This window comes from Neolamprologus multifasciatus, unplaced genomic scaffold, assembly GCF_963576455.1.
Source record: "Neolamprologus multifasciatus unplaced genomic scaffold, fNeoMul1.2 chr13_unloc_1, whole genome shotgun sequence".
Taxonomy (NCBI): domain Eukaryota; kingdom Metazoa; phylum Chordata; class Actinopteri; order Cichliformes; family Cichlidae; genus Neolamprologus; species Neolamprologus multifasciatus.
In genome coordinates, this window is record NW_028181974.1 from 444,704 (window position 1) to 458,247 (window position 13,544).

Genomic DNA, 13,544 nt, shown 5'->3' on the forward strand with positions numbered 1-13,544 from the left:
CCCCGCCAAGTAGCCACCGGGAGTGAGCTGGTACATGCCTGAGCGCCCAGCCCCGGACACCAAGAACCACCAATGCACTGACCCCTGAGGGCATCAGTCACCGGCAGGGAGTGTGGTGAGGGGAGATAGGCCTCCACACTTTGGAGGGCCTGGGAGTTCCCAGAGAGGTGGAGTCTAAGACCCAACCTGACATATAGACACAGACAAACAGGCACACACAGTCACAGACATGCATTCCCACCCTCATGCACACATATACAAACACTCAGCACTCACCCAATGTAGGGATAAACATAAATGGACATGTACACACAATCACACTCCCCAAACATACTCTATACCCCAGGTCCAGGTACCCTCGCCCCCAGAGGGGGAAACGGCACCCAGACCCAAGAGATGTTACCCTTCCCTCCGGGGTGGAGGCAAGCAGACCGTCCCAGGCTCCGCAGCAGCAGGGAGGCCAATCGGACAGCCAACATCTCCTCCCAGCCCCCCCTGAATACGCAGACCGTCTACTGGACGTCGTTAACGTGCCCACCCTCAAGGCCCTATATATATATATGTGTGTTATGAGAGTGTAAGTAATGTGGATGTCTAAGTTGTGAGATAAAATTGAGGCACGGGTGGCCAGAAGAGGACGGGGGGGGGAATGTCTCCCCTGCACCCTGGTGACACACCCGCACCCCAAGGCCCTACATGTGTGGGTGGGTGTGGTGGAGCGGGAAGAGGGAGGTAGCCGGGGATGGGGAGGAAAAGAAGGGAGGGGAGGATGCCCCTCCCTAGGGCCAGCTCCCCCGCTGACCCCAGTAGGCACCCCCGTCCTCTGGTATCCACCAAGGCAAGGGAGCCCAGGCCCATCCAGACCGGGGCCTACGGCAGCAGCACCGCCAAGCCCCACAGGACCCGGGGCAGCCCACCCTACACAACCGCAGAGGAAACTGTACCCACCCCAACATTCAATCATCTCCCAGACTACAGACACCCAGGTTAAATTTATTCTCCACCTCTCCTATGTCTCTCCCCCACCTGCAGAGTGGACTCCTGCAAGGATGGAACAACCTCCCTGCCCGGGCTGAGCCCCCGTGCACCCACCCGCCCACAACCTCGGCGACAAACCGACGAGGACCGAAGCCCCCAAGGCCCAGCCAGAGCCCCAGCACTGAGGCAAAGCACCCCCGAACCCCAAACCCCTACGCCTGCCCCGGATCCACTCAGGGGCAGCCAGGCCACTAGGCCAGTAACCTACGTCCGCCAGCACAGACCATCCTCCAGCCCCGCTGCACACAGCCACAAGGAGAACAACCTCTAAGAGCAACCAGAGCCACTAACCAGGTTATGAACCTTGGAGTCATTTTTGACCAGGATATGTCCTTCAACGCACATATTAAACAAATATGTAAGACTGCGTTCTTCCATTTGCGCAACATCTCTAAAATGAGAAATATCTTGTCTCAGAGTGACGCTGAAAAACTAGTTCATGCATTTATTACTTCCAGGCTGGACTACTGCAATTCATTATTATCAGGATGTCCAAAAAACTCACTGAAAAGCCTTCAGTTAATCCAAAATGCTGCAGCAAGAGTACTGACAGGGACTAGAAAGAGAGAGCATATTTCTCCTGTTTTGGCTTCCCTTCATTGGCTTCCTGTTAAATCCAGAATTGAATTCAAAATCCTGCTCCTCACATACAAGGTCTTAAATAATCAGGCCCCATCTTATCTTAATGACCTTGTAGTACCATATTTCCCTATTAGAGCACTTCGCTCTCGCTCTGCAGGCCTACTTGTTGTTCCTAGAGTATTTAAAAGTAGAATGGGAGGGAGAGCCTTCAGTTTTCAGGCCCCTCTTCTGTGGAACCAGCTTCCAGTTTGGATTCGGGAGACAGACACTATCTCTACTTTTAAGATTAGGCTTAAAACTTTCCTTTTTGCTAAAGCATATAGTTAGGGCTGGACCAGGTGACCCTGAATCCTCCCTTAGTTATGCTGCAATAGATGTAGGCTGCCGGGGGATTCCCATGATGCATTGAGTTTTTCCTTTGCAGTCACCTTTCTCACTCACTATGTGTTAATAGACCTCTCTGTATTGAATCATATCTGTTATTAATCTCTGTCTCTCTTCCACAGCATGTCTAGCAGGTAGGGCATGTACGGCAATATTTTTGTATATCTGTGTACATTGACAGCCAAAAGAAACGTGAGCTAACTCGCATATAGGTTTTTTGGCGACCCAGATGAGCTGCCCAGGGGAGGGTATGTGCTAGGTGCATAATGAGGGGTCTACAACTAGAAGGTATCACAAGCCATTGGTGGTCACCGTCAATTGCATACAACACATTTTTGTCAACAATAAACTTCTCTTTCCCTCCCCATTTTCCAGTTCCCCCTTCAGTCACATTAGCAAACAAAACTTTCAACGTTTCATCCTCCCTTTGCAACAAAGTGATATTTTCTGGTACATCCAATTTCATGCTCTTAGTGTCCGGCCCCTTTGACCATAGCAGCTTCTCAAAGCGGCGTTGGCGGCGGGATTTTCTTGGCCCATTAGTGCCACCCTCACACAGACTACTGTGCCTTCTTTTATACCCCATGGCCCCTCCCACTAGGCATAATCGTCATCTCTTTATTATTTCTTTTACCAAACACTCTTTTCTCCTCAGCTTATTTCCAGCTGTATTCCTACAATACATATATATGTAAATACAGACATTTATGGCCAATTCCAGGCAGCCTACAGTGTTTCACAATAACAAAAAAACCAAACAGAAATAATGCAATTCACATGACCTTTCAAGCGCGCGCAAACCCACTATTTGAACCCCGGAACACAATACCATCGGCTTGCATAACCACTCGTACAATCGGCAATCACAGCGAGTCTACACGACCGGCTTTATTAAAGGTAAGTGAGAAAAATATGTTGGCCACCCTCTGCGCTGCTCAAAATATACCTCTCACCCCTTTTTGTTTATCTGCCCGGTCGACGAAAAGATGCGCAGCCACGGTAATTGTAGAAACTAATGGTGGTGGTGCGTGTATGCGCCCAGATCAACTGATGACTCTTTGTCGGAGTGGGACAGCCTCATAAATCACTGCACAGGGTTAGAGCAGTCATACCGCTGAACGACGGCCTGTTGGCCCGGGACGGTGTAACTCCGTCACTTACGCTTAGTGTGTGTGAGAGTATAACAACTGCTTACTGCGTTTGAGAGGCAAAGAAGCCCCCCAGCCAGGCTGAGAGGACCCCCAGAGCCCCAGCAGCCACGGTCGATCACAGCGCCGGTGCAGAGAGCGCCCTCCGAGGAAACACTGGAGATATGACACAATAATATATATACAGGGTCCACGGATCCACTGATCCACCGACCTTTTAAGGCAGTCCATATCAAAGTTAGGTAAGATACATCCTAAACCGTGACTTTTTAGTTAGGTGTTGTCAACCACTGTTAAAATGATTTTAACCACTTTTTGGCTATTCCACATGTCTGTCATCATCTACAGTCACTAATGAATGCATAGCTGTCTTTTTAGTAATGTTTTATGATATTTTTATTCTTTATCTTCGACATGCTCATTTCTGTTTTGATTGTGTCTTATTGTTTTTCTGTGCCACAGACAATGAAATCGATGGATTGACTCGTCTGCAGATGACTGAAAGAATGAGTGAGCGTATTTTTCCAAAAGTGAAAGACCAAGTGAAATTTTTGTCTGCTGTAGAGAAGCTGAAAGAGTGAGTCTTAAGTTGACTGGACATGATTCACTGAATTGTACATTCATACAATTCAGTGTTTCCCCTCCCCTAGGTTTACGGTGTTGGAGGGTGGGGGGCAAGGGGTTGACGCGAGCCCTGTTCTGTTTCTCCAGCGTTGATGTGCATCACACACCCATTTACTTTCAAAATTGAAATGTCACAGCCACTCTTACTCTCTGTTATGACTCTGTTTCTGTAGTTCAGCAGCTGTTATTGTACGTTTTAAATATGCGGATATTCCTGATGCAGGACACAAGGACACGCATATTCATGTCTTGTAACAAACTCTAAACATACTTCTTACTTCTTCTTGCAGTGGAAGACAACACAAAGAAAAGCATACTGTGTCAGCACTCCAACCTATGTTTAACTGCAAAGTGCAGTTTCGTCCAGCTGTGCTCACTGCGTTGACCAATAAAGATGCAGCACTAAAGTCACCCACCAAGAACAGACTCAAAAACATGCTTGTTCAAGCACTGTTTGACCACTTGAGTAATGAGACAATGTAAGTCTATATATAATTAAGATTTGAATAATTTAAAATACAGTATGTACATCAGAATTTAAGTTCATCATTCAAAACGTGCAGGTATCCCTCTCATGTGCAGTATGTAGAGCTTCTGAGGACTGTCCTTCTGAGGTTTCCTTTCTTGAAGGAGAGTTATGGCTCTGGATATGTAAGTATTCCTGAAAAGGAAAAATTGATAAAATTGTCCAACAAATTGTCTTTGAATTGCCTAATTATTGGCTAACGAGTGTAACATGCTAACATTTTCATTGTTACACATTCAGAGGTTATCTGTTCTCTTGTGGCCACTACAATACAAGTATTAGTATTGTGATTTTTGAAGCAGATCTCGTGCAGTATGGTCAAACAATAAATAAAATATCAATTGCTCTTTTAAATTAATTAATGTTTCATTTCTCTGTGAATTCTCAAGTGAATGGTGTGAAATTCAGCATTATATTAGCTCTGCTTGCCTTTGTATCAGGATAGTGTAGTTTTTGTATTTAAAAAATTAAATTTGAAAATAGGGCAGGGATAGCTCAGTAGGTAGTGTGGTTGCCCCATGATCGGAAGGTCGGGGGTTTGAATCAACTGAACGGCTACCCTGAGGTACCCTTGAGCAAGGTGCTGTCCTTACACACTGCTGCCCGGGCGCCTGATTAGTCCTGACCACTCCTTCACTGAGTGAATGGGTTAAATGCAAAGAGAGAAATTTTCCTGTGGGGATCAATAAAGTATACATTATTATTTTTATCATTAAAAGGTAGAGGTATTAACATATAGACTGAAAGATAATGATGAGTATGCTTGTAGGGCATAATGCCATTAATACTTTATCTAATCTTTATCTACCTTTTATAGTGTATGTAGCCAATCTAAAGTGCTCCAAACCTTTATATCATGTGTTCGATCAACTCCTAAGAGTTAAAGAAGAGATCTGTAAATAGGAACTAATTAGGTTATGACATGATTACAGCAAACCTACCAGCTTTATGTCACTCAAAGTTTTCTGGTGAATGTCTTGTATACAGGGAGGACCTAGTTGCACCTATTTATGAATAATTAGTTACATTTTTATCGTTTGTAGGATGTTCTGCATGAGTCTCTCAGGAACAAGTTTAAAAAGGAAAGAAGCCCACTAGTAGACGTAGAGGAAATTGAAAAAATGAGACAGAAATACTCAGTTCCAAATTCAGGAAGAAAAAGATCATCAGATATCCAGCCCTGTATCCTTTTGAAAAACCAAGGCAAGTTAAATATGTTCAATGTTTGTTTGCCATTTTAAATTGTACATAAAAGTTAAAAGTATTGTTTTGGGTTTTTTTTCTCTCAATATTTGCTAAACTTTTTAATAACCAGGATATCAATCCTCTTGAGGATGGGGAGGATGAAAGGAGCACCGACCAACATGTATCAGTGATTAAGCAAGAGTGCCAACAAACTAGGCCAAATGTGGATGTCATTCGAACGCACCTCAGGAAAATACAGAAGTACAGAACACACTACATTCTTCAGCATACTACTGAAGAGGTTCTACGAGAATTCCCATGTCTCACTATCCCTGTTGTGGTGAGTGTTTTATCAAAAACTGCAGTAAAAAACAACAATAACAATAGTGCACGGCAAAAACACGAATATGTACTGATGTGCTGCACATTTATACAGACTTCTAATAATCACGTACCTACAGGACAGGCAAAGTGACTGAATCAGCAGATTTATTTTATGAGTAATAAAAGTACACTAACAGACCACTAACAGAAATTGCCACATTGACTATGTCTTTCTCTTTGGTTTTATTTTCATGCTACAGGATAATTTTGGACCAATCTGATGCCAATGATAGTTTTTTGGGAAGAATAGTCTAAACATCCCTCTTGCACAGCAATGTGTACTTGAGAATTAAAGTAAACAAATGCAAAATTTTAATTTGTTCTCTAATGATAATTGATGTGTGAAATAATGATTGTTCTGGTTTGCTATATAATTGTATATATTATGGTACAAAGCTAATATGTATATGTTCATCCTTTATTTTAGCTTCTTGAAGAGGCTTCCATGTTACTTAAAACTGATGTGGACAAAAAAGTAATCCGAGGATTCAGTAAGTTGGCAGCGAAGCTTGTGTCAATAGCCCCAAACAGCAACCTTAAAAGCCTCTGCTTAAAATCTGTTGATGAGAGCCAGACGCACTGAAAGAAAAGGTGAGGGCACTTGGCAATAATGAGCAAAAACATTTTTAACTCCTATCTCAGATACCACTTTTTAAGGTTTCACATACAGCACATTAGTAAACACAGTGTCCCTTACAATATCCACAGACTGACATTTCTCCTTTCTCGTCTCTGCACTGATGTACTTTAAGATTTAACTGATATACCCTCGATGATATATCTCTATGAAGATTTTCAGTCATTCACACAATGTTTATCCCAAAAAATGTTCAGTGGCAGCTAGACTTGCTCTGCAAGTTCTTTAGGACTCAAATTATTTAAAGCTAGCAACTTACAGAACTGAACAACATTTTGGGGGTTTTGTATAAATGCTTAACATTTACACTGAATTACACTGAAAAGCAGGCACGTGCAGAGGGGGGGGCTAGAGAGGCTTGAGCACCCGCCCCTTTCCTGATGGGTGCCCAAAGTGCCCTTTTGTTGAGGCAACTTTTTAAAAAAAAATTATTATTTTTTTTTTTTATGTGTGTGGGCGTGCGGAGTCCTGTCTGTGCCCCTCAACAGTAATATTTAACTATTAATCACAGTTTTGCTAAATAAAAGGATCTGGCTTTCATCAGTCACATGATCACATTTAACCAATGATCGCCCTTGACGGCAGAATGCGCTGGTTACGAGCCGGAAACGAGCTCACAAAGAGCACGCGCATTTTTAGCGGTAGGAGAAACACAAGTTAACTCAGAGACACAGACTGATGCGACAAAACCAGTAAGTAGGTGTACAGCGTACACTGTAGTGTGTAGCACACAGGAGTATTAGCTTATTACGTACACGTTGGTAAGCTGTCTTGTTGCAACTGACGAACTGAAACAAACGAGCGTGCTGTGTGTGCAACAGCGTGACAAACATTACCTGTCCTTTTATTAACTGCACATGTAGTGCTGGTCATAGCTGCTGGCTACCTGTGTAAGGCTGTCATGGGTCTGTAGCTCTGTCACCGTTTTAGGGAACATATTTAGTTTTAAAGTAAGTTTCCGGGCTTTTCCTGCCTTTCTGGAGGGATTATATTTCACTAAAAAACGATCTAATATGCATGTCCACATAATTATGCATTATTATAATTATAATATATTAAAATACACACGCTGTATTTTAAAGAACATACATTAAGAAGCAGATTATATTAGATTTATATTTTAAATAAGACAAAATTTGGTTTTTACAGCAGTAAAATTATTCTATCTCTACAGTTTAAAAATGTAATAAGCTTTGCTCCTGCACAGAGTGGATCGTGACACAAATGGAATCATCATAAATACATTATTTCATATTTATTACTTCCCCCTCCTCATTGCTTTATTATTGTAGCTCTAGTAATAAATAATAATGTAAGGATTCTGGATCAGCACAGTGATGCCCATAGTGTATACAGTATTCTGAAGAAGGTCTAAAATGTCACTGTGTGTGTGTGCATGTGTTTGTTTTATTTAGATGGATTTTTAAAAAAAATATTACTCATGATATAACACTGTCCAGACTTGTCTGGTAAGGACATGAGGAGGAAACAGTAGAGCTGTGTGAGGCTACTAAAGGCAGTGATATAACATTTTTCTGTCATCATTTTATTATAGATTAAGTGCAGGAGTTGTTAAGTGTGGATAATTAAATTATAGTTTATTGCAATAGCAAGTTGTGCCTTGTTCTCAGATAGACAGCAAGTGGAGAGTGATATATGAAATGATGGGATGGAAGGAAGAAGAGAAGCAAAGAGTGATTCACAGGCAGAGCCTAAATTATTTCTCACAGTTTTTTGTTGCTTTATGGTTCCAAGCGCTGTCACCAATCTTTGCATTTTGTTATTATCTCATGATACTTGTTTAATCAGCTACCATCTCTCCTATGGACTTTTTAATGTCTACAGTCTCAGATCAACACAGCCCTGCCCTTCCCATATTAGATTCTTGATGAATGTGTGTTGTTGTTATTCAGCCTGGTTCAATGTGCCCCTTTTTAACTTTGAGCACCCGCCCCTTTAAACCTCTCTGCACGGCCCTGCTGAAAAGTTAATTAGGTATACATTTACTGCACTAATGCTTATGTTCTGCAAGACATTCAACTCCTGATGAAGGTACTCATATGGCCTTTACTGCTTTGTATTAACAAAATTGGACAGAAAATATTTACATATTTCTCTTTATTTTCCAGGACAGATAGTAAACACAGCTGTTCTTCTCCTGTCATCTATTTTCAAAGAAAATGCCTCTCATCTCTCCGTAATAAATAAGGTAGATATAGATTTTCTTTGGTATGGTGAGGGGGGGGGGGGGGTGTCTAAAACTAATCCAGTATTTTACAGGAGTTTCATACTTTCATTGGGACACCTGTTGTTTATGCTTATTTAAACTATACTCCTCATTTCAAGAATTTAATTTCTGTTTCAGGATCCACACAGCCCAATACCTACAATCGTACTCAGCAGCAGTGACAGCAAGCCCTTGAGTGATTCAACTGAGGGCAATGTCCAGATGGATGGACAAAAAATGATTCTGGACAGTGGGGAAATGGACATTTCATTGGCGATGGGTATTGTCTTCTCCCTGTACCATGTCTACAATGTTGCCTATCCAAGTGAACTAAAAAAGACATTTTGCTTTTTGGAGGCATTTGTTCTCAACTTGGGAACTCTGACTACACCTGTACCAGTAGCTGTGCAGAGTGGCAAATGCATTAAATATCTCCTAGATTGACAGCATAGTGCAGGTGAGAGACTGAAATTGTCCCAAATGTGGACTAACAAAGGACCATGAGTCCCACATTAAACTTAACTTACATAACTTAAGGCTGCAGTTCATTGATAATTTAAATACAAAGATTGTTCTTGAAATAGTTTTACTGAAAATGCAAACATGCTGATGAAAATGTGTTGTTTAATTGTCTGTTATGAAAGTATTGCTATTTCTAATGTAATGATTGTTGTTTTATCTATAGTATAATATTTATATGTATTTATTTATAGTACAGTAAATATATTTAATTATTACTGTTTAAATGACTTATATGCTATTATTAGTAGTGGTGTTGTGCTTAGCGTTAAAATGCCTTTTTGTCTTTTTCTGTAATAGAAAGTGACAATAAACCATTAATATATGTCTATGTGCTTGTATTTATTTTACCCTACTCTAGTTAATTCAATTTAAGATGCATTTTATTTTGAAAGATTTAAAATGGTTCTTTAAAGAACCACTCAGAAAATAGTTCTTCAAAGAATCATTAAAAAAAAAAAGTTTTTTGAAAAACCTTTAAAGGTGCCCCAAAGAACCATTTCTTGATGGTTCTTTGGGGCACCTTTAAAGGTTCTTTAAAGGGGATTTTTTTCAAGTTTTTGTAATGTGACAGGTTAAAGAATTAACATTCAGCTTACCCTCTGAAATGTCAGTGTGCATCTCAGATGTGTTGTTGTCATCAAGGATGATGTGACGTACCAGCCAATCCATCACCGCACCCAGCTGCAAAACTGTGACGCAATCTGCTGTGGTGGCATTAAAGTCCTGCCAGTTTACAGCGGCTGATTTGGTCCCTAAAATCCAGAGAGTAATTATTCATGGTAAGGAATTCATGTGGACTCTAAGCGTGTGGGCAGGCAAGGACATTTAAACAGTGAGGCTGACGACCTACCATTTCTTCGTGTGACTGCTTCTGGTCTAAAAGGGTCTCCAATACTAAAATCGATGAATTTGACACATAGAAATGCTGGATGATCAGGCAATGTGTCAAACACAATGTTGTCTGGCTTAATGTCTCGATGGTAGACACCCTTGGATTGCATCTCAGCAGCTGCATGTACCAGCTGTCTCATTATAACCTGAAAGAACAAATGAAAAATACGTTCAAATAATCAGATTTACATTATCCATTAAAGTTTGCCATATATGTTATCTTGCCACTCGCTGACCTTAACCTCCCTCTCGTGCACAAAGGTTCTAGGCTTCCAAGTCTATGTTTTTTTGGCCTTTCAAAGACCATAATGAGTTCGTCTTCCAAGTCATACCAGTCGTTTTAAGCGGGCGTCACATTGCTGCTCGTAGCCTCTGGTCCTGCCCCCACTTTTATTAGCAATGCCACCTCCTTGGGAATCTCGGTCATTTTACCATTAAGAAGCTTGAGAAACAGAACATCAAGGTCAGTGTTCAAACATTAGGCTGTTTGAGGTACACGTTGGGGGAAAACAACAGAAAAAGACAAACATTTCTTACCACTGGTAGGTAGCTGACTAAAAACTTGAGCAACATGCTTAATCACCACCTGCATTACAGAGAAAATGTGTTTTAGAAAAAGAGAACAGGAGGAACTAGAAGAATTGTAAAGTGCACACATAAGAAGCCATACTGGGAAATTGTCTTCTCTGCGTTTTCCAAAGAAGACAGTCCCAAAGCCTCCTTCACCCAGCTTATCCTGCTCTTCGTATTTTTCTTCAAAGTCCTCTACAGAGAGACAAAAGAAATTGAATTTAACAGGTAAAGGACTTTACTCACCTAGATATTTACGCACACCCACAGCACGTGGTGTGGTAAAGGTCGGCCAAGATTTTGACCACATGTCAGAAACTGGATCAAAATTGGACTAAACTCACTTGAACTCTGACTTTGTCTGCACTTAGAACTATCACAAGACATTAAAACAAAACATCGGGCATTGATGACATCACAGGAATCTAACATTCTAATCTATGCAAACTGTCTCCAAGGCTACATAATATCAAATTAAATCATAGCAAAGGAGTAAAAAGCAGGATCAGTCTTAGGGTGTATGTTACATGTTTGCCAGTTTGGATGAGTGAGTGCAATACTTCATCGGCCTGTGTTGTAGCAACCTGTTGAACCTGCTGAGAAACTTTTCTTTGTCCACTCTGCCCCAAACTTCACATGCTCCATAAAAGTCAAGGCCTAGAGACCTCTGCATAGTTATTAGCATTAGGTTATCAGTATCATCTGATATATATGACATTTACAGTACAGTACTCACACATGACATAGGAGGAATAAATATGAACTTTTTGACATAAATTTGATCATATGAAATTGGATATTTTTAAATATGAAACTTTTTCCTTCCGTCATACTTCAGAAATATAATATATTAAGTTTTGAACATTTTAAAACATTTAAGTTTGCTTGTTGTATTTACAAGATCCTACATGGACGTGCTCCACAATCATTGGTCAGTCATGTTAAAATCCATTATCAGTGGAAAACAAACCTGATCCTCTACTAGAGGCGATTGTGCAATACCTTTTAGACATAACACTCAGCAAACAGTTATTATCAGTTAACGTCAGTGAGATTTGGAGTGATACATGACACATGACGGAATAAGACACGCAGACTTAGCATGACGAACCGACGAGGAACACGTACACTGTAAATACATACAGAGGGAAAAGAGGACTAGAGATGAGACATGGACATAACTAAGCACAAACAGAACATGATGGCTGGAGGGGAAAACACACGTGACAGAAGGAATGGGTCACAAGGGCAAAACATGTAAACGAGAGGAGGAGACGGGAGAAAAAGACATTACTGAAATACATGAAGGGCCAGGGCTGGGGCAGCCAACCAGTCACAGACAAACAGCCACATTTTTTACTGTGTCACCGCAAAGAGCCACATCATACACCTGGGCACACATGAACATCACCCATCCCTTCCTCTGTCCTGCGTTCAGTTTAGGGTATCAAACTCAGGACCCTAACCCCATCAGGCCGCGGTCTTTGTGTGGAGTCTGCATGTTCTCTCCAGCTTCCTCCCACAGTCTAAAGACATGCAGTTAGTGGGGATTGGTGTGAATGGTTGTCTGTGTGTTAGCCCTGCCACGGGCTGGCGACCTGTCCAGGGTTGACCCCGCCTCTCGCCCTATGACAGCTGTGATAGGCTCCAGCCCCCCACGACCCTGATTAGTGGAAGAAGGTGGGCGGACTTTGATGACCTCAGTGGACGCCAGGCAACTTCTGAATGGATTGTTAACACTGGGCCACTCTACATGCCTGTTTCCAGTTATCGTGTTTACACAGTGACACCAACGCCACCAAACACAGAAGCTGCTTGGCAGAAGTTATGTCACATTATTGTAACTGAGAAACGTCACAGCATTGCTCACAATGTGAGGGCGGGGCTGCAATAACCCTGCTGTGCTTTCTAATGTTTCATATTAAGACTAATCTGTGTTGACCTTTCTCTGATTATTGTTTCATAATGAAGAAAGGTCAGATATTACCAAACACATATGAAAAACTCATCTATACAACAAATAAATGTCTTGGAGACAGCAGCTAATCAGATATTTTAATTGTCGGGTTTGGAATCAGCGCATTAAAATAATAAGAAACAGCACTTTATATGTGAAACAGTCGACTTCTGAAAAGTCCAGCAGAGTAAGACAAGCAGGTGAACAGCAGCAGTATATCATGAAGCCTTTTATGGGCATGTTGGATGACAACAGCCATTTTTATGTTTCCTGTTCTTGTATAATTTACCAAGAAACAGTTGCACAAATGCACCAGAGAAACCCACACAGTGTTTTGAAATTGAGCTGCAAACATGTTTTCTTTTATTAGCACGTCAAGCTTCACCCTGAAGACGAGCACGAGCTGCGTCTGCTCACAGAGACTCGGAGATGTGATTGAAAGCAGCTGAAGGATGGTTTTGGTTTATTTTTTTACAAATGAGATGTTTTTCTAATTCTCCATGTAACTTTGCACTGTCCACTGCTGTAAAAAAAAAATTCCCACGTGTGGGACTAATAAAGGTTATCTTATCTTATGTAATTTGACATATTTTGTTGTTTTGTGTGTGTGTTTGTCTGTGCGAAGTTTTGATGTGTATCTGAAAAACACAATTTTGAAAACACTGGAAAACCTCAAGAAATTTTTTCCTTGACTTTCTATGCAAACAAAAATTCCCACCAAGGCTTTTCAGTGTGAAATTTAGTGTGTATAGAAAATACCTGTGCCAGGTTGTCACCATCTAGTGGTGAACATGGCCTTACCACTACATCAGGTGAGTTTTGTGTCACTGTGCACAGTGACACAAAACTCACTTTCGTAATTTCAAACT

General features: G+C 41.3%; 1 long non-coding RNA gene across 1 annotated transcript; it reads left to right on the plus strand.

Annotated features, from left to right (window-relative positions):
- Window positions 1–3,683: 3,683 nt before the first annotated feature.
- LOC146490453 (uncharacterized) lies at window positions 3,684–6,441 on the plus strand. The gene is made up of 4 exons (XR_014872746.1): window positions 3,684–4,255; window positions 4,340–4,427; window positions 5,346–5,827; window positions 6,299–6,441. It is a non-coding gene; the product is annotated as an uncharacterized LOC146490453 (long non-coding RNA).
- The last annotated feature ends 7,103 nt before the right edge of the window (window positions 6,442–13,544 follow it).